We start from the raw sequence: 19,709 nt of genomic DNA, 5'->3' as shown, positions 1-19,709 counted from the left end.
CTGTTCAGTTTGGCCACAGGATCTAGTGGCTTGAGAAAGTGACTCTCTGGAGCTAACAGATGGTTCAAACCCAGATCCCTGCAGCACTGCACCTCAGTTCTCTCCCTTGCCAGCAAATTAGCTCTCTTCCCCTCAGCCTTGCTCCCAGGCTAACCAGAGTTGTGTGTCCCCAGCTGTGTGTGGAGAGAGCTGCCACTGGAAAGAAAACCCTTGAGAAGATCCTCCAAGGCCCCAGGAACTGCTGCTGCACTCTGGCTTTGGCTGGTGCTGTTTCAAGGCAGGAGACAAACTTTTCCTCTCTTTCTGGAGAGTTAGAATTCCCACTCCTTCTGCTGAGCAGGGAGCCCAGGGTGCTGAGGAATTCCAGCAGCTCCCTCTCCCACTGTCCCAAGCAGAAGCTGGTGAGCAGGCACATGGGGAAGCTCTAAAGAACAGATGAGATGATTTGCAGTAGCTCTTGTTCTCATATTTAGCTCTTTATACTGATCAACACCCATTTTTAAAGGGAACATTTGTTTGTGAATGATAGCAAAATCTACCACATATTGCCCTTGAATGCCCTTGAAAGAAAGAGCAAGGCTCTTTGCTCTCTCCTTATCCCAAGCCTGATGCAGCAAAGTGGCAGGGCAGAACCACAGGTTTTACTGTTTCATTCAATTGTGCTTCACACTGCTCAGGCACCTTTTTTCCATCTCTATCCTCTCTAAAGACTTTTAGCAGTCTTGGAAAAAGCCCTAGAGAGTGTAAATTAAGTATAAAATTAAGTTTGGACTGCAGAATGCATGTTCTTCTACTTGGTACCAGGATGTTTGTGTTCTAAACAGATTATTTTTACAGTGTATTAAGGAAGGTTAAAGAAATATTTGTATGCTTTTGATTTTAACAAGAGGAAGAAGAAATGAGATTGGGTTATAATAGAAGAATTACAGTACAGCTGTTACTCCCTAATTAATTCTGTCTGTGAGTAAATCAAAGCTCTAATTATAGACACGAAATATGCTCAATATTGTGGAATATTTATGCAAAACATTATTCCTGGCACTTATCAGCTAAAATATAATGTCTCACCAGAGCCGAAGCAGCAATTTTTAAGTGTCATAATTTTTTTTGCCACTTCTTTATAGCTCAGTACATGGAAAGCACCTGATGAGAGTACAGTTTCATTTTCTAAGTACTTTGTAAATCCCAACTGACAACTGCTTCAGTTCTTCCTCTAAGAAACACCTGTCGTTATCTAGCATAAAAAAATCCAAAAAACCAATGTCTAAAAATCCTTAAAATGGCATTTCTCTTACTGTTATGAAATAATGCCCTTTAGCTCCACAGCTGCCAGCACACTTTGCAAAGTTTTATTTTGCCTTCCTCTCCATGTGCTGTCCCATGCACTGGCACAGCTTAACCCATCATTCATATTTCCACTATGTCATTAATTAATAACTTACTCCAAGCTCTAATCTTGAAAGTTACTCCAGATAGGAAGATTTGATTCTACCCTGCCCAAGTGAGTGAGTTGAAGCTACTCAGCTTCCTGCACAAAGACTGACACTGCTGACCAGCCATAGCCCCAGAGATGGCAAAGAGGAGAGGGGCTGGGATTCAGACTTCCCATTAGGGAATGCACTGCTCACAGGGCATTAACCAACGAGTAATTTCACCTTAATGTCAATAAAAGATAATATAATACACATATGACAGTGGCACCATTCAATTCAAAAGCTTTTGGGTGATGACTTGGTGGTTCTTTCCATGACAGATAACAGAGACATTCTAGCAGAATCAGACTGAGTCTCTAAATTGTTTGCATTTTGGAGATTTTATTCCTTCATTCCTTGAAAATGTAAGAGAAAACTGAAATACAGACTCTTAAATGTCAGTGGACCTACTTAATAACCTGTGCAGGTTACTGCAGTTCCTTTGTTTCTTTCATTTATTTCTTTTAAAACTGAGCTATGACAGTTTATAAATTGAAAAGAGAGCTCAGTAAACTTCACAGTCACCAGCCATTATCCAGCCTAATTTTATTCCATTTTATTTTTTTTTCTATTTTATTCCATGGAAATTCAGAGCCTGCAAAGACTACACAGGCTACTGACTGACATTCACTACAAGACAAAAGTTGTGACAAGCATCTGATCAAACATCATAAAAACCTAGAAAAGAAGCACAGTGCTCAAAAAAAAAAGGTGTTAGCAAGACGGCACAAAACCATTTTTTTGAAGGTTAATTAATATTTTCACTAGCTCTGCATCTTTCACAAAGGGTAATTAATATTTTCAGTAGATCTGCATTTTCCTCTAAAAGGGTGGACAAAACAAGTCTCTGCTAACCTTTAAGGTAATTCAAAGAAGATACATCACAGAGCACAACGATTTTGTGAAGCACAATAACTTCTATTGCCCTAAGAGTATTTTAGGTTTTGGAATCTGGCTTCAACTTTAAACTCCACAGTTTCAAAGGAAGTGTGATAATGATCACTTCACTTCTGTCCTTTGAAGTTTCTTCACCTCCTCTTGCTTTATACTCAGATCTCCCATTTATTTTGCACAAACACCTAGAAAACACCCCTTATTAGTCTTTCTGGTGTTATTGGGGCTGACAAAATAACTCTCACAAATGAGTTCAAAGCAGTGGTGAATGTTGCAAAAATTACCATTTCTGGAACACTGTGAAAAGGGAAAACCACCACAGAAATTATGTGTGTTCATCAACTGGAACATGTGAAAAGAAAAAAAAAAAAAATCACTGACAGCATGGAACTGCATTTATCTCATTTACCTGTTTCAGCCAAAGGCACAGGGCAAGCCTCTGGCAGTCTGGGAAATGAAAGTACAATCCCTGTGCTAGAAACTCAGTAATTATAACTTCAGGGATCAGTGCAGGAATCAGAACAAGAGAAATCTAAATTTTGCTAGCTTGAAATATAACTCTGAATGATCCTTGTCAGCCTTTAAAACCAGACAAATGTCTGGCTTTTGCTCCCAGTCCTGTGGATGGAGGGAGAGGAATAAATGGAACACACACACACCCAAATCCACAGAACTCCCTGCCCCGACAGACAGCTTCAGGCTCACATGTGCAACCCTTACACACTTTGGAACCAGAAATTTAGCAAAACAACTGCATTAGAATGCTGAGAAAATTAGTTTTGAACCCTGTCAGCATAGTCAGATCCCAGAGGCTGGAGGTGTTCTAGGGAAAGGGGCAGAGTAAAGCAAAGCAGTCCCAGCTGCCTCACCCTCTGCAATGGGGTCAGCAGCAAAACAAATTAACAGACTAATGTTTCTGGTTTGCACTGCCACCCTCCTGCTCAACAAAGAAAACAAGAGCTGTGTGTCATTAAACCTTAGAGCAGCTTCACCAGTGACAAAGCTGGTGGGCATCCAGGGTATGAAGCTTAATGCAGACAATGTACAACTGCAGATCAAACCCCCTTCAGCAGGCCACTCATCTCCTTTCACAGCCATGCAAAGAATCCAGGTCAGAAAAGAGAGTGAACAGAATCCTTTCAGGAATATTTCAAGAAAATTGGGCTACCTAGCTGGGGTATGTAAATTTGAATTCCTCCTGATGACTTCAGGGTGTTCCTTTATGCCCAGTGAGAGAAACAAGTACAAAGTGACAGTGAATCAACTCTAAGCATGCATTTATTTATTTATGCAGCCCATATATTTAGCCCTCCTAAGACAGTTAAATCAAGAATGCTAATGAACACAGGGAATACCCTGAGTCAGTCTTCTGAACATATTTTCAGAGTTCTCTTTTCTTCTAGTATAAAAATTCCTGCTTATAGGAATGCTATTAATTATGACAAAAACAAGGAAAAATATTTTTTCACCTTTTAGTGTGTAAATAACCTTAATAGCATAACAAGTGGTCATAGTAATGTCTGCCTTCTGGTAGAATGGTGCTAATGACATGTGCTAAAAATGATATCAACATCAATTTACAATTTAAACAATTTATGCTTTAATAGTGTGAGGCTGGAGTATTTTGACTTTTTAGGAGAGTGGACTCCAAATACTTTTCCTTTTTCATAACTACTAGCTGAAAAAGCTGATGCTTCCAAAGTGAACAGTGAGGAGATGGGTCTGGCAAATAAGGATGGAAACAAAAATTTAAAGGCAAGTATTCAGGAACTGATATGGGAGGTTTAATCAAAAGGCTGCTGTGTCAAACAGAGTTAGAAAATAATAGAGTTGGCACATGGACAACTTCTGGAACTTCATTTGCAGCTTCCCTATGCCTGTAAACAGCGCAGCACTGAGGTGAAACTCCAGGGGTGCTTCTTTCATGAGCTCATTTTCTATTCTTATAACAATGCACCTTAATTCCATTTTGATGAGTACTCCTGCCAGCAACACATTCTCATTTTCCTAAACCCCTATCTGGGGACTTCTCAGAGCTGGCAGTGCTGTTTTAGGGCCAATTTCTTGCTACCTATTCCCATCCACAAAACCTTGCCAAGATACACAGTTCCTACTATGGCGCTGTCCTGACTGAGTCTAAATTAATTCTTTCTATTTGAGTTTTGCTGCTACAGCTTCAAATGTTAGTAACTATCTCCCCAAGGAACTTTATTATATCATCCATTCTATTAAAGGGACAAAATTAGCTTTACTTACTGGTAAATGCTGATTAAAGCCTCTAAGCCTGAAAAGTTAGAAAGGGTATGGATTTTTAGATCATGAATTTCCATATTATGTGCTATATTAACTCGAAAAGTTACAGTGCTTTTGAGACTAAAAAAAGAAAAATTAAAATTTTATCAATGTAGATGGAACACTGCTCAGAGGATGCTTTGTGGCAGCATTTTTAATATACTCTGAGTTCTTTGTCCTTCTGTAGCAAATAATTCTGCTCTTCACACCTCTGTTCTCCATATTCTATCTCCTGCTACTCTTCTCATTCTACACTTAATATTCTGATACTTTGTCCTCAGAGTTGTCTTCCCAATCACTGTTTAATCTCTGGTGTTATTTCTATGCCTCTCTGTTAAGAATTACATTTCTGTTCTTCCTTGCCATGCCTCCTGCCTGCTTCCAATTTAACTAATACTCATTTCTGCAACAACACCATGCCAGCAATCCAGAGATTGTGATTACATTATCCACTGACTATTATAACATTTCCCCAGCTTTTGCCTTCAGGGACAATCAAGGCTTGGTCAGACCCATGTTTGTGACTTCCAAGTTTGTGAAAGATCTAAGGAAAAAAGCAACATCATAAATACTTAATAAAAAAATTATAACAAAAGGTCTATCCTCCAACTGCTCCAATTTTCAAGAACATAGAGATATTGCTATTTGCCTAAACACGGCCAAAGACAGGTGAGACATGTCAGCTGAAAAGATTCCTCTCGTCACTTCCCTGGGGGGGGTCAAAAGCAAGAAGTCAGTCAGAATTTACTCCTCAGGTCGGTGTCCATGTGGCAAACAGAAAGATGCCAGCAGTGCAGGAGTAACCAGCACAAATCAGGGTATGTACTAAGGGCAATAAAAAAATGGTGTAAGGAGTTCCAGTGAGCCAGCAGAGAGAGCCCAGAGCTGCCCTATTGCCCCTGTTGCCCAGTGTGCCCTCCATGCTGGGCCATCTGTACTGGCAGTGACAGGAGGGAGCTGGTGACAGGGAAAAGCAGACTGGGTGCAGTGCATTCAGCCAGAGGTAACAGGAGCCAGCCATGAGAGACCCTCTAGAAAGAAGCAGGAGCAAACAGAGGTGTGATGCATTCTCATCCTCTCTCCCATGTGATGTGACAGTGGCAGTTTCTCTCAGAGGAGTTCCCCAGCACAGTGACTGCAGAAACACAGGGTAACACAGGCAGTGCCCAGCATCTGCCAGGAAACCCCAGGCACTGCATCAGCATCCAACTGACCCCACCCTGCCAAGTGCAGCACACGAGCAATTCAGACAAGCCTCAGGGCACCAGGTTTACTTCCAATATAAATAAAAATGTGTTTCCTAACACACTGATTTATCAACAACATCTTCCATGTCCGTGGCTGCTGAAGCTGCCCTGTAAGGTCTGAGCAGCTGTTGGTGGGAGGGCAGTGAGTGCTCCTGATGGGGCATTCCCAACCATCCCCCCCTTCCCATGCATTCTGCTCTTCACATGTGCTACTGATCTCCAAGTTTTGCAGTATGACTTTACAGAGTTCCCACTGAGAATACTGCTCATGAAGCCTTTTTAAAAAATTAAAAATTGGGCATATGAATATATAACAGCAAAAGAACAATATTTTCCTTGATAGTTTCAGAACACTGATATTAAAGCATAAGTTTCATTTTCCAGAGTTTAGCTGCATAAAATACCATAAAACTGTGTAGAATTTCCCTCTGCTACTCCTTTGACCTAAATTTTACTGGGGTTTTAAATCTTTATTAAACTCTGATATTCAATAAATTTCATATTCTGATGCTATTTTTTTTTCTAATTATTTTACAGGCAACATCTGTGTTCAGTAAATTGGAATTCTCTAAACACTGTTACTTTGTATTAATAAGCAAACATTTCTTGGTCCTGATGTTTAATTCATTGGTTTTTATTAGTATATTTCTAGGAAAAGATTTAATTTGTACATATTAAGCACACCAGCCACCCTGCCTCACACTCAGGATGTGTTTCATTAAGCATAATCCCCAATAATGAATCTTTTCAAATCTCTCATACAAAACATCCTCCCTGTTTTCATTCCACCCCAGATACTTCTAGAGAAAGTTAATCAAATTTATTAAGGAAGCAAAAAAAAAATCCCATTGTGGTACGAGGCATCAAGCCTTGCTGTGTAGAGATTTCTACTTGTCTCATGTGTTGCCATTATTCCTCCAAAAAGATTTTGGGAATGAAGGGGACTAAAGGAATGTTCTCTTCCTCAGCTTCAATAGCTGTCAGTGTCTGCAGCACTTGCTAACAGACCTGAGGCTGTGCTGTGAAGTCCCCTTTCTCAGGGGACCAACTCTACCTCCAGTCTATTAATTATCTCTTTATATCTGCAGCTGCAAAGGAGGTACAATCATAAGATAACAAGAAAATGATCTTTTAGGGGAACTCTCATTTCTTACTAAGGCACACATATTAGAATAAAGGAAATTAATCACCTATTTATTTACAGCACGTGTTTAGCATTTCCATGAGTTTGTGTATCAAGTCTTGATTGCAGGATTATCAAAGTCTGTTTATAGTTAATCTGTTTTTAATGAATGTGTGCTTGCCAGCCTGGTTTCCCCATTTCCAACTATTTTACTTCATTTGCAATGTTTTAACCTTACTCTGTGCCAAATTTGAAAAAAAAAAAAAAAGCTCATAAAGCCAAAGAAAAGTAGTAAAAGTATTTTGCAAGTCCTAATATAAAGCTTTAATTAAGGAAAGCATTTAAGCATGTGCCTGATTTTATGCCAAGGCTTAAGCACATGTGAAATTAGTCTTAAACATTATGTTGAATTGGACTCCATGTATCATTAACAGTTTGAATTGAATTGCAACAAAACAGCCATCTATGTTCCACAGCTTTTGTCTTCAGGAAGCATCAGCTCCAAAGCCAGGGACACACTCCAGCTACAGCCAGGCTGGGGAGTCTGGGCAAAGCAGCAGGGAAATGAAAAGGCTGCTCATGCCCACTCATGGCTCACCTGGTGCAGAGCCCTCTGCAAGGAAAGGCTGTTAGAGCAACAATTTCTCAGGGAATTCCTGAAGGCCACAGAAAGCTTAATTCTGAATAGAGTCTGAAAAGCTTTTGGTGCTGCTTCAGCAGTGCAGTAAAGCAAAAAAGAAGTGATGATATTGGATGGTCTTCTGCTCATCTGTCATTCTAAAACCAAACCTGCACCAGCCAAAATCCAAAAAATGCTTAACTCTCCTTGTGGCTATTGAAACCAGGGTGATCAAATCACTCATTGCCAAAAGTTTAGCAATATTTCAAGATAGAAGTTCATGTGGTTGGATTAAAACATTCAACATATTTTTGCCTTCATACAAATTAGCAAGTACACTTATTAATTCACAGAGGAAGCACTTACATTTAAGTGGCACATGACTGTGCCAAAATATGGCAGATCTGATGACCCGACCTATGATTCAAATGATGAGCTACATTCATTTATACTCATTTTTTAAAATGATAAATCTTTTTATCACTTTGTTACAAGGACAAGAGGTTAGCTCATATAATCAGAGGCAGAACAGTATTATCTCATTCAGAGAATGAAGCAACAACACAAGGTAAAGAAACCTAAAAAAATGTAAACATCAAGTTAGGCAAGTAAACTACTTCTAGTGAACTGTGTCTGGCAATTCATCCATGTGCATATTTCCTTCTGTAGAGCAATTAAGCTGCACCAGCTTCCTTGTTCCCCCCAGCAGAAAGTAAAATAAATCTCCTATTAAAAGGACTATACAATTCTGTCTATTAAATATGGCAGAGCATGATCATATTTGCCCAGATGCAATTCTTCAGCATATTGTTTCCACCAAGAGCCTGAGGATGAGGATCTTTGTGTGACTCACCTGTTTCACACACTGCTTTAGCTGCAGTGCAAGAGCTGCTGTAAAACAATGTGCAAGCCAAGAAGGAGCTGACAAAGCCTGGTTTAAATGGGATGCTTTAAAAGGCAGCACCAGCAGTGTTGTTGTACAGCCCTTGTGCAGCACAGCCCAGAGAGGACCCTCTCAAAATAACATTTAATGGTATGAGTCATTCACCTCACTTCAGTGCTAATGACTGCTGCCTTTGGGGAAAAACAGAATCAGCTTTGGATGATTTGGGGTTTTTCCATCAAATAGAAGTGAATATAATGTATGAAAAACCTGCTGGTTGGCTTAGTCTCTCCAAGGCCACAGCTTTTGCAAACTCAGTCCCTGACCTGGCTCAGTAGGACAGGCACCTCAAGTGGACAGGGAGTCCTGCAGAAAGGGGGACAAGAACCCCCAGAAGCTGCAGGGAAGGGGTGCACAGGGAACAGAGTCAGTGACACCTGAGGATAGAGAACCCCCCTGAGCACAGCTGCCTGTTTTGTAAGGTATAACATCACCTACTGCAAATCAGCCAAGCAGCAGAAGCCAATGCCTCAGGTTTGGAAGCATGAGGGAAGTACCAAGAAGACAAAAATCAGGTGAGGGACAACCAGTCTATGAGGGGGCTAGAGTAAAACAGTGCAAGGAAGGAGCATAACCTGTCAGTAAATTATTTTTCATGAGAAAAAATTCCTCAGAATGTTTCACTTTTGGGTGAAGACCAAATGGCAAAAATGCCCTCAGAAGTATTTTCAATAATTGTATCTTAAGAAACTTCTACATACTGGAAATCCATCTCTATTTAAACATTTTTAAAATAATTTTTAAAAACCCAAACAATCCCTTTCTTAATAAGAGACTGAAATGCAAAGGATTAGGAGCCTGCAATGTGAAGTGAGGGCTTTGTTCTGGCAGCCTGCACAGGAGGGAGACCCCTGTGAGAGAGCCAGGGCCTGCAGGGCTGGCAGGGAGCAGCAGTGCTGGGGGAGCCCTGCTCAGCTGACAGCCCTGGGCCCTTGGGGAGGAGAGGCAGCACTGCAGGGCCAGGGCAGGACTGGCACTGCAAACACCTCTGCTCTCCTTTAACTCCTGCCTGGAGTGGAGCACCCAGAATGGGAGATATCCAGCTGCCTTATCCCCAGTAGAAAAACACCAATCAATGGTATCTATGCATTAATTTTCAATTTCTGTGCTCAGTATTTGATTACCTCCACTGTCTTGACATCAGGCATGTTTTTCAGACAGGTTCTAAGGACAACCAAAGAAACTGGGAATTTGTGATGGATAGTAAATGCAAAAATAAAAATGACCCCAGATAAAATCCAACTAAGGTAAGCAAATTAACCAGTCTTTAACTATGAGTGGACACTATTCTCCTCAGTGATAAGAAAAGTTCTTACTTAATGAGCAACATACATCTCTTTCAATAGGGAAAGAAGAATATTGCTTGCAGTTGCATTAGTGAGTAACTAGAATGCTTTTTGCAATCCAATTGCCTTTTAACTGACCTTACAAATAGTATATCCTCAGATTAGAATGCCAAATTCTTTCATTTATTTACCCTTTAAGTCAAATGTATTAATATTTATCACAAACGTGAAAGTTCACAACAGAAATAAATTCTCCTAAGACCTTCATTTAACAAAATAGTAATTATTGCATTTAATCACTCACAGTTGTGAAGAAAAGCATCTAGGCTCAAGTTGATGATTTCAGTTTTGTAGTCACTTACTGTTGATGTTTAAGAAACTATCAAGCCATGGGTTTATCCCACCTTCTTGAGTTACCTCCCAGAAAAGACCCAGTTGTGCCCTACAGATGGAAGAACCTTCAGTATAAAAATTTATAGCACCTTCATTGCTAAAATATTTCAGGATACCACAATGAATATGGATCCAAAACCAACATAATGACTTAAAAAACTACTTACAGATTACAGTTTTATTTCATATTATTTTCCATATAAATTCCATTTGTTTTAATGTTCCTCAATTTTTTCATACATTTTGCAATCTGCTACATTATTTTTACCATAAAATTTGCATTCTGTTTGCCATGGCACACACTGGGCCTGGATAATCCTTAGTGATGTTTGAAGCTGTAAATGATAATCAGGGGCCTACAGCTTGGTAGGTGACAATAGGCTGCCTGTCTAACAGCTGCTATCAGCAAACCTGGAGCTGGGGATCAGCAGGGCTGCACTAGTGGGACAGCAGAAAGCAGAATGACCAACTGCTGGAATTAGGAAGAAATTACAGCCAAAGCCAAGTGATTTGGTGATGTTCCCCCCCAGCCCCCGTGCTCTGCAAACACAGCACAGCTGGATGGCTGCTGTGCCCATTTCTGCTCCCATGCCCTGCAGGCACACCAGCAGTGCCACAGCAGTGTCAGGGCATCCTGCTGCAGCCACAGCCTGGGGCAGGAGCCTGGCTCTGCTGCTGCTGTCCCTGACACAGCTGAGGCTTTGCTGGTGTCAGCACTGAGAGTCACCAGCAGCTCACGTGAGATGGGTTTTAAGGCCCAAGGAAGAGTTAGTAGATAGATTTTCAGTCAAGTTAGTTTTGAAGGCAAGTAGAACTGCCATAAAATCCAGTTCATTTATGGGATCATGACAAGATTCTCATTCCAATCTAACCAACCATCCAGTATATAAACCCTTCCAAGCTTAGCATTGGCACAGACAGACAGTTCATTAACAGGAGCTACTGGAGCAGATCTTCACCAATCACATTGGTAAGCCACCCCTCATTAGTTTCATAATTACACTGTATATGTCCCACACATCACATATCATGTTTTTGAGCTATTAAAATATAGCTTTCATTTTCTGAAAGGCTAACCACATTAAATCACAGAAGCCAGGAGTAGCATTCTCTTAAACAAATCATAACTCAGGGCAGACATTTAAACTGACTTTTATTCTGAATGACACAATCTAGGAAAGTGCAATACTGCTGATCCTCAGAAGCTGCTTGTTTTTCAGAGATCAGACTTTAATTATGAAGAAAATTACACTTGTGATGAATAGACTGGTAAGTGAAATAACTTTTGGTTTGCATGCATTCTTGGCTCCATTCTTCTCACTATCCCTTGAGAAAAGCTGGAATTGCAGTTTAAATCAAAGTCACTTGGACTTTGTAGGTCCAATGGACACACTGAGAGTGATTAACAGACAGAAGTTATTTATGATGCAAGTCTGTCAGGACCACGGATATCTTTAATTCCTTTAATGAGAAGCCACAGAATTTTACATTGAAGAACTGTTGCCCTAAATATGTCCACACTAACTTTTACCAGCAAAAAACAAAGCAAACATGCAGAGAGAAAATGTGGGCAGCTCTTCTGATGAAATGTCCTCCACAGATCCAACAGACACCTAGAATGAGACAGGCCCAGCTACAGAATTCAGGACTCAGTGTCTGGCATATTCCACAAAATCCCACAGAAATGTATGTCTCCCAGCATCCATTCTGTCTGACAGCTTCCTTTCCCCAGTAACTCAGAAACATGTAAGTTTTGGAAGTACTTCATCCTTTCCATCATATTACCCACAGATACTGTAGGTACAATTTTATCATGTCCTTGTGCTCTGTAGTCATGACTAAAACCATACAAACACCCCCAGCCCCAGCAAGAAGGCTGCCACCCCATTTTTCAGGTGTTGGTAATCGGATAAACAGTGTCTGCACCCAGACATACACAGCAAGGAATGGCACTGTCAGTGCTCCCCCCAACACAATCCAGGAGAGGAAACGAGCAAGGAAAAATGGTTTGATGTAGTTGCTTCTGAGTGTATCTGAGGCTACTAAATGCATAGTGAATAATTACTGTAAATGGTAGGTGTTTACACAGCTTTTCTGACAGGTTTTTCTATCTGAAGAAAGAATCATCCCAAATATTTAGCTAAGCCATGAAACACATGCACTCAGTTTCTACTGTAGACAGCAATTAAAATTGTACAAATAGGAATTCCTGTATTTAGAAGGTTTGGGATTTAAAAAAGCATTATCTTATCATCAGACACTTACACATTTAAACTGGAACTCTTCTGAGCAGCACACAAACCCCATACACACCAGTATTGCCTGTGTGCCCTCCTCTGTTCCTGCACACACTGCTGCAGCCCTTCCCAGCAGGACCCAGTGGGGTGGGACTGTGGGGCCATTGTCCCTGTTCCAGAGCAGAGCCATGCCCCACTCTGAGCAGTGCTCTGTCCCTGTTCCCAGAACAGAGCCATGCCCCTCTCTGAGCAGTGCTCTGTCCCTGTTCCAGAACAGAGCCATGCCCCTCTCTGAGCAGTGCTCTGTCCCTGTTCCCTCAGAGAGCAGAGCCATGCCCCTCTCTGAGCAGTGCTCTGTCCCTGTTCCAGAGCAGAGCCATGCCCCACTCTGAGCAGTGCTCTGTCCCTGTTCCAGAACAGAGCCATGCCCCTCTCTGAGCTGTGCTCTGTCCCTGTTCCCTCAGAGAGCAGAGCCATGCCCCTCTCTGAGCAGTGCTCTGTCCCTGTTCCCAGAGCAGAGCCATGCCCCTCTCTGAGCAGTGCTCTGTCCCTGTTCCCAGAGCAGAGCCATGCCCCTCTCTGAGCAGTGCTCTGTCCCTGTTCCAGAGCAGAGCCATGCCCCTCTCTGAGCAGTGCTCTGTCCCTGTTCCCTGAGCAGAGCCATGCCCCACTCTGAGCAGTGCTCTGTCCCTGTTCCCAGAGCAGAGCCATGCCCCTCTCTGATCAGTGCTCTGTCCCTGTTCTCTCAGAGAGCAGAGCCATGCCCCTCTCTGAGCAGTGCTCTGTCCCTGTTCCCTCAGAGAGCAGAGCCATGCCCCTCTCGGAGCAGTGCTCTGTCCCTGTTCCAGAGCAGAGCCATGCCCCTCTCTGAGCAGTGCTCTGTCCCTGTTCCCTCAGAGAGCAGAGCCATGCCCCTCTCGGAGCAGTGCTCTGTCCCTGTTCCAGAGCAGAGCCATGCCCCTCTCTGAGCAGTGCTCTGTCCCAGTTCCAGAGCAGAGCCATGCCCCACTCTGAGCAGTGCTCTGTCCCTGTTCCCTGAGCAGAGCCATGCCCCTCTCTGAGCAGTGCTCTGTCCCTGTTCCCTGAGCAGAGCCATGCCCCTCTCTGAGCAGTGCTCTGTCCCTGTTCCCTGAGCAGAGCCATGCCCCTCTCTGAGCAGTGCTCTGTCCCTGTTCCCTGAGCAGAGCCATGCCCCTCTCTGAGCAGTGCTCTGTCCCTGTTCCCTCAGAGAGCAGAGCCATGCCCCTCTCTGAGCAGTGCTCTGTCCCTGTTCCAGAGCAGAGCCATGCCCCTCTCTGAGCAGTGCTCTGTCCCAGTTCCAGAGCAGAGCCATGCCCCTCTCTGATCAGTGCTCTGTCCCTGTTCTCTCAGAGAGCAGAGCCATGCCCCTCTCTGAGCAGTGCTCTGTCCCTGTTCCCTCAGAGAGCAGAGCCATGCCCCTCTCTGAGCAGTGCTCTGTCCCTGTTCCCTCAGAGAGCAGAGCCATGCCCCTCTCTGAGCAGTGCTCTGTCCCTGTTCCCTGAGCAGAGCCATGCCCCTCTCTGAGCAGTGCTCTGTCCCTGTTCCCAGAGCAGAGCCATGCCCCTCTCTGAGCAGTGCTCTGTCCCTGTTCCCTCAGAGAGCAGAGCCATGCCCCTCTCTGAGCAGTGCTCTGTCCCTGTTCCAGAGCAGAGCCATGCCCCTCTCTGAGCAGTGCTCTGTCCCAGTTCCAGAGCAGAGCCATGCCCCACTCTGAGCAGTGCTCTGTCCCTGTTCCAGAGCAGAGCCATGCCCCTCTCTGAGCAGTGCTCTGTCCCTGTTCCAGAGCAGAGCCATGCCCCACTGTGGATCAGTGCTTATGGGAATGACACAACAGAGTTATGTGACAGTGACCTGGGAGCAGATGGTACTGCATCCCAAGTTTACAGTTTCATGGGCCTGAATGATACAAAACCATTATACATCAATTCAGCCAGGACTCTGGCTTTTAAGAGCACTTTAACATTCTCTAGAAATCCAAAGATGAGAACCTTAATTGCAAATTCCAGACTCATTTCCTCTTTCAATTTAAAAGTATAATCTTTATCACCTTTTCCATTTACCTTTCCCAAACTACAGGTGTATGCAGTCTATGTGAAACCAAAAATTATTTGTATTTAAAAATAGTTTATAAGTAAATATTTCAGGTAGGCTTTGTTTCCTTGACTTCTCATCTTGATAAATCCAAACTCACACTCCCTAGACTCCCTCTCAATTTTTTTTTTTTAAATCAAGTCCTTCTCATTTACTTTAGAAATGCTACATTTACCATGTTCCTCCTACCTTTTTTCCTTCCTCTAAAATTGGGCTCTGATAATACTTTGGGACTACGCTGCAATATGAAAGACTTCCTTTTCAGAAGAATAATGAAAAGGAATTATTGAATCCCTTACTACTCCACAACTGTGAAATGTCATCAGCAACTCCTATAAGATCACCAGCTGTTGAAAATTACTTGTCTTTCCACACTGACCTTTAACATTTGCAGTTTGCAAGAGGAACTCTGTACTTTTACATCTGCTTAAAACATACCACAATGAAAATGAGACTAAGGCTAAAAATTACCTTGAAGAAACCTACACCAGGTGTGTGTGCACCTGTCCAGGTGCCAATAAGCTCTTGTCTGTCCATAATACTCATTCAAGCCTGCCAGTGAACACCTCACTATCTCTTCTTAAATTTTAATTAAATGCTAAACCCAGGAGAAGCTCTATAGCACTTAAACCATGTGTGAATGTGACATTTAGTGTAACCTTGTTTTCTAACAGGGGATGTCATCAGGACTGTGGAAGGGCTGGTGGTACCTGCTCATAAACTTGGTTTGAAGGACAAGAGGATGTACAAAGGATGCAAATGGAAAGTGACAGAGGAGAAATTGGCTCTGTGCACAGGCTGTTTGCAGCCAGCACTCTCCAGTTTCACCTTGCAGAGCACTCTGCTCCCTCTCTGTTCACAAAGCATTTGGGTTCTCTGACTGCCAGAGCTGTGCCTGGACACAAAGATCTGCTTCAGATCAAAGCTGCAGACAATTAGTACCTTGTCTCCACCCATTTGTTTGTTTGCTTGCTGAACCTAAGTGAGACTTGGACAACTTTTTAATGAATTTCCCATAAGAAGGAAACAGATCTTGATACCCACAGAGGTCTCATAAAAGCAAACAGTAAAAAGATGCCAGCACTGTGGGGATGCTTGATCCATAACTGAAAGTTGTTCTAACAGCTCACATATAAGATGTACAAAAAAAAAAAAAAAAACCTTCTACAGGGGGTTTGAAAAAATATTTTGTTCAAATCCTCTGTCTCTATGTAAAAAAAAAAACCCAAAAAAACTAAAATATAGTGTATATAAGCTATTACTTATCACATTGTATATAAGGATAAGGAAAGAATACAATGCAAAGACACTTTGAGCTCATTTTCATTGCAACCTCTTATTTTTAAATAATCAAGGTATTTGCTGTATGTATTGCCTACTCCTGAAACATGCTGAGCATAAAATTTCTTCTTGCTTTTAATGGTGCAAGGAACTCCTCACAGAGTGAGTGATTTCTTTCACCTCAGAAGGGAGGTGTCACAGAACCAGGAGAACTTGCCAAACACTGTTAGTGTCTTGTGATGTCAGTTTGAGATTAGCAAATGTGCATCCCCAAAGTGAAGAGTATTTTGCAATGGGATGGTTTGTAACAAAATATATTAGATCTGAGGTAGACAGTGCTGCAGCCCAGAGCTGCCAGAAGAAAATTCTGGTCTCAAAACAATATAACACAAGGAATAAATAAATTCTTGTTAATCAGGCAGTATCAAACCTCAGCCTTTGTAAAAGAAAAGGTCCTCCCTTTCTCCAGGTTTGCCTAGACAGCTTGAAGAAAAAATGCAGATGAAACTTTGCAGCAAGAAATATTTCTACACACAACCAATCCCTGATCTGTGCCTGCCAGGTAAGGAGATTGCACAACAGGCATTTAAACAATGAAATAAAGACGTTAGATTAATCTTTTTTGTGTTAGTGATAGTCACTGTTGACATCCAAAATGAGAAATTAAACAAAATGCAGCAACTACAAATAGCATTACCCAACAATTAAACATCATTTAACAGCAATTAGATAAATCCTAACCTTCCTTTCTGAAAGAAGCAAAAAAGTAGAATTTAGTTGACTATTGAAATTACAAATATATTCTGCTTCTTTACTTTATCACTTTCATTAAACAGATTAGAAATATTTTATATGTCAGTAATGTAGAGAAGCCACAAAATAGGTTTCTCACAATTAGAAGTAAAACAATTTTCCAGGGTTTTTCACATTTTCTGCCTTTTTTTATTATTTGTCCTTATTTTGAATTATAGTAAATTTTGTTCTACATAAATTTAGACCTATCCATTCCTGGATTAACCTGTGTTGTCAGCCTGTGGGGAGTAATTTTGTTTGAACATCTGGACCAACCACATGTTTCCTACTGAAAATAAATCATCATTTGTGAGTTATGAGTATTAACATACTCAACATCAGAGGACTGATGAAGATTGGACTGTGTATGTTTAATGCATTATGATAAAATGTTATGTAAAACTTGTGTTTGGAAAGTTTATGGGATGCACTGAAAATGAGCAGCTTATCCAGGTCTTTGTAGGTCCATAGCTCAGCTGGGTCTGCACCTATTAAAAGTTTCACTGCTATAACAGTGCCATCTGCATTCAATCAATATCCTTAATTATTCTTTAACAGCCCAATTTATCAAAATAAATAAATTGTAAAGCAAATGTATGCCTCTCTGACTAGAGAACTTTTAAAATTATTTTATTCTAGAAATTAAAGAGTGTAGGTCTTCTTTTAGTGGGTTACTGATCTCAGGTGAGCCTTCAGACACTGTTGTATTGTGTGCTCACATCCCTCCCTGAAGTGTTTTCCTGTATGAGGCTGGGATGGGTGCTGTGGAAATCCTCTGTTCTGATTCTGTGTCACCCAAACATTCAGGTTCACAGTCACTAACACACAAAAGTCCCTCCTTTCTGTTAGGTATTCAGTGTTCCTGTAGGAACCTTATAATTTTATTAATAATATAAATATTTGGTAATTGCAACTAATTAATTGGGAGTTTGTCAGTTACAAAAAAATCTTAACAGAAGTATTCTTTCCCTGCACGGAATAAAGGAAAACATAAACAGGTAATTTGAAAATCTTTCTTCTTAAGTGTCACTAAAGCAGAAACAATGATAATAAACAAGAGCATAAAGTTTTATCCCACATTGATCTTAAAGGCAGATTGCAGCCAAGTAAACTGGAAGAAGTAAATGAGGAAAGTTCTGTGACTCCTTGTGCTGCACGAGCACTTCTCATCACCTTCTTATGTTCCCAAATCAAAGTGAAGCTTTCCTATCACCCTCCAATGAGGTTTTAATACCTCACTCATTGCTATCCCACCTACACATTGATCAAATTTGATTACTTTTAGGGTGATGGGTTTAACTAAAAAATATGGTCTAGGATGGACTGAAACTCTTACCAAATAAAAAAGAGAGGATTTCAATGGCAATACCTACTAAGAACTGTAACAGTAAAACTGACCTAAATCTTATCTAACAGTCTGTACAGCAAGTTTTATTTCACAGCATTAGTGGTGGGGTTCAAAGTCTCACCTCCTTGAAGTTTGTGATTGCATGAAAAGAGTTCTTTAGTAAATAAAAACAAACAAACTTCCTGGTTGAAGCAATTATAGAGAAATGCTCAAAAGCCAAATAACAAAACAAAAAAAGACGTGGGGAATCATCCAAAATTTAGTATTTTAAAATGAATTCTTCTGTGTCCCTCCCCAAACTCTTGACTTTCCTGCACCTAATACTTTGTTAATATCCTCACACTGATTATGTCTAACTTAACAGATAGAACACTCACTGCACCTACATCTTTGGGGCTGTCAGAGGGTGCACAATGAACACTTCATAACAGAGTGCATCATGCACTGCAGATCCACCTTGTCAACTGGCTGATAAAAGCCAGTGAGAACATCAGTGGGTGCACCCAGAGCTAACAGATTCTACCTCCTTGTTTAGTGAACTGCTGGAATAGCAAGAGAGTTCATACTGCAAAGTTAGAGGGAGAGAACTGGGCTTTTATTGAACACAGATTTTCAAGACAAACTCAGAAATTACTTGGAATACACATCTATCACTGAGCTATTCAACTTTTCCCATCCACTCCAGTGCATACTTTTCACTCTGGGGGGATGGTCAGCTGTGGTTACACAAGCTGTTGTCAGGGCACCTTCCTGAGGTCAAGGAGCATCACCTCACCTCTTCCACCCTCCCTAATGTCACCATGAGGAGCCTGCAGCCACAACTGCAGTTTGACCTGGCTCTGACTCTCAGCCTGCTGCTGGATTACAGAGCAGATCCACACTGAAGGAGGACCTGGTTGTGTTGAAATTGTCAATCTGCATCAATCACAGCACTTTTAATTCTGACTCAAGCACTTTGCACTTACATGTAGCACAACCACTTTGCTGAAACCCAGCTGCCTAATCTTAGCTTAAAATCTAGGCCTTCTTTAGTTGCCTCCAGCCACTGCAGAGTCTATTCCCAAGTCTCTTCTCTCCTTCTTTCTTAGACATTCAGAGCCTTTAGAGGGGCATGTCTCCATTGACTGAAGAGGAGAAACTGCAGGGCCAGCTTGCAGTAAGAGCCAATGTAAGGAACATAAAAACCATTCTTCACTGCATGAATCACTGCATTCCAAAACATCAAAATATTGGAAACAATAAAGCAATTCTAAGAAAATTGTAAATCAAATATACTGCAAGAAAGAAAAATTTAGATGTAACCTATGAGTTTAGACTTTGCTGAATTTGATGCTTCAGGCAAGCCATATGCACAAAAAAATCCTTTGTCTTTACAAAAACAATTATCAACATTGGTGACTGCAGCAGTTTGCCCTTTCCTAGATATTTGTATTAATTATTCTTTGAAGGTGCTGAATTAATCCATCCTGCGAAATATATATCAGTTAATTAAAAGGTATTTTTCTTCAAGAACAAATATAATTCATGATGAAATAGGAGATTAATGCTTCCTAAGTCAGAAATCCTTTGGGTGAAAATAAAATAGGCTTTGGAATTGAAATACTTTCCAATTGACCTTACTGTTTAAATATTCCTGAAAGGCATCAGATCTGAACTGAAGGAGTGCAGAA

Source organism: Haemorhous mexicanus, chromosome 15 (genome assembly GCF_027477595.1).
Source record: "Haemorhous mexicanus isolate bHaeMex1 chromosome 15, bHaeMex1.pri, whole genome shotgun sequence".
Classification (NCBI taxonomy): domain Eukaryota; kingdom Metazoa; phylum Chordata; class Aves; order Passeriformes; family Fringillidae; genus Haemorhous; species Haemorhous mexicanus.
Note: the sequence above shows the minus strand (reverse complement) of the source record.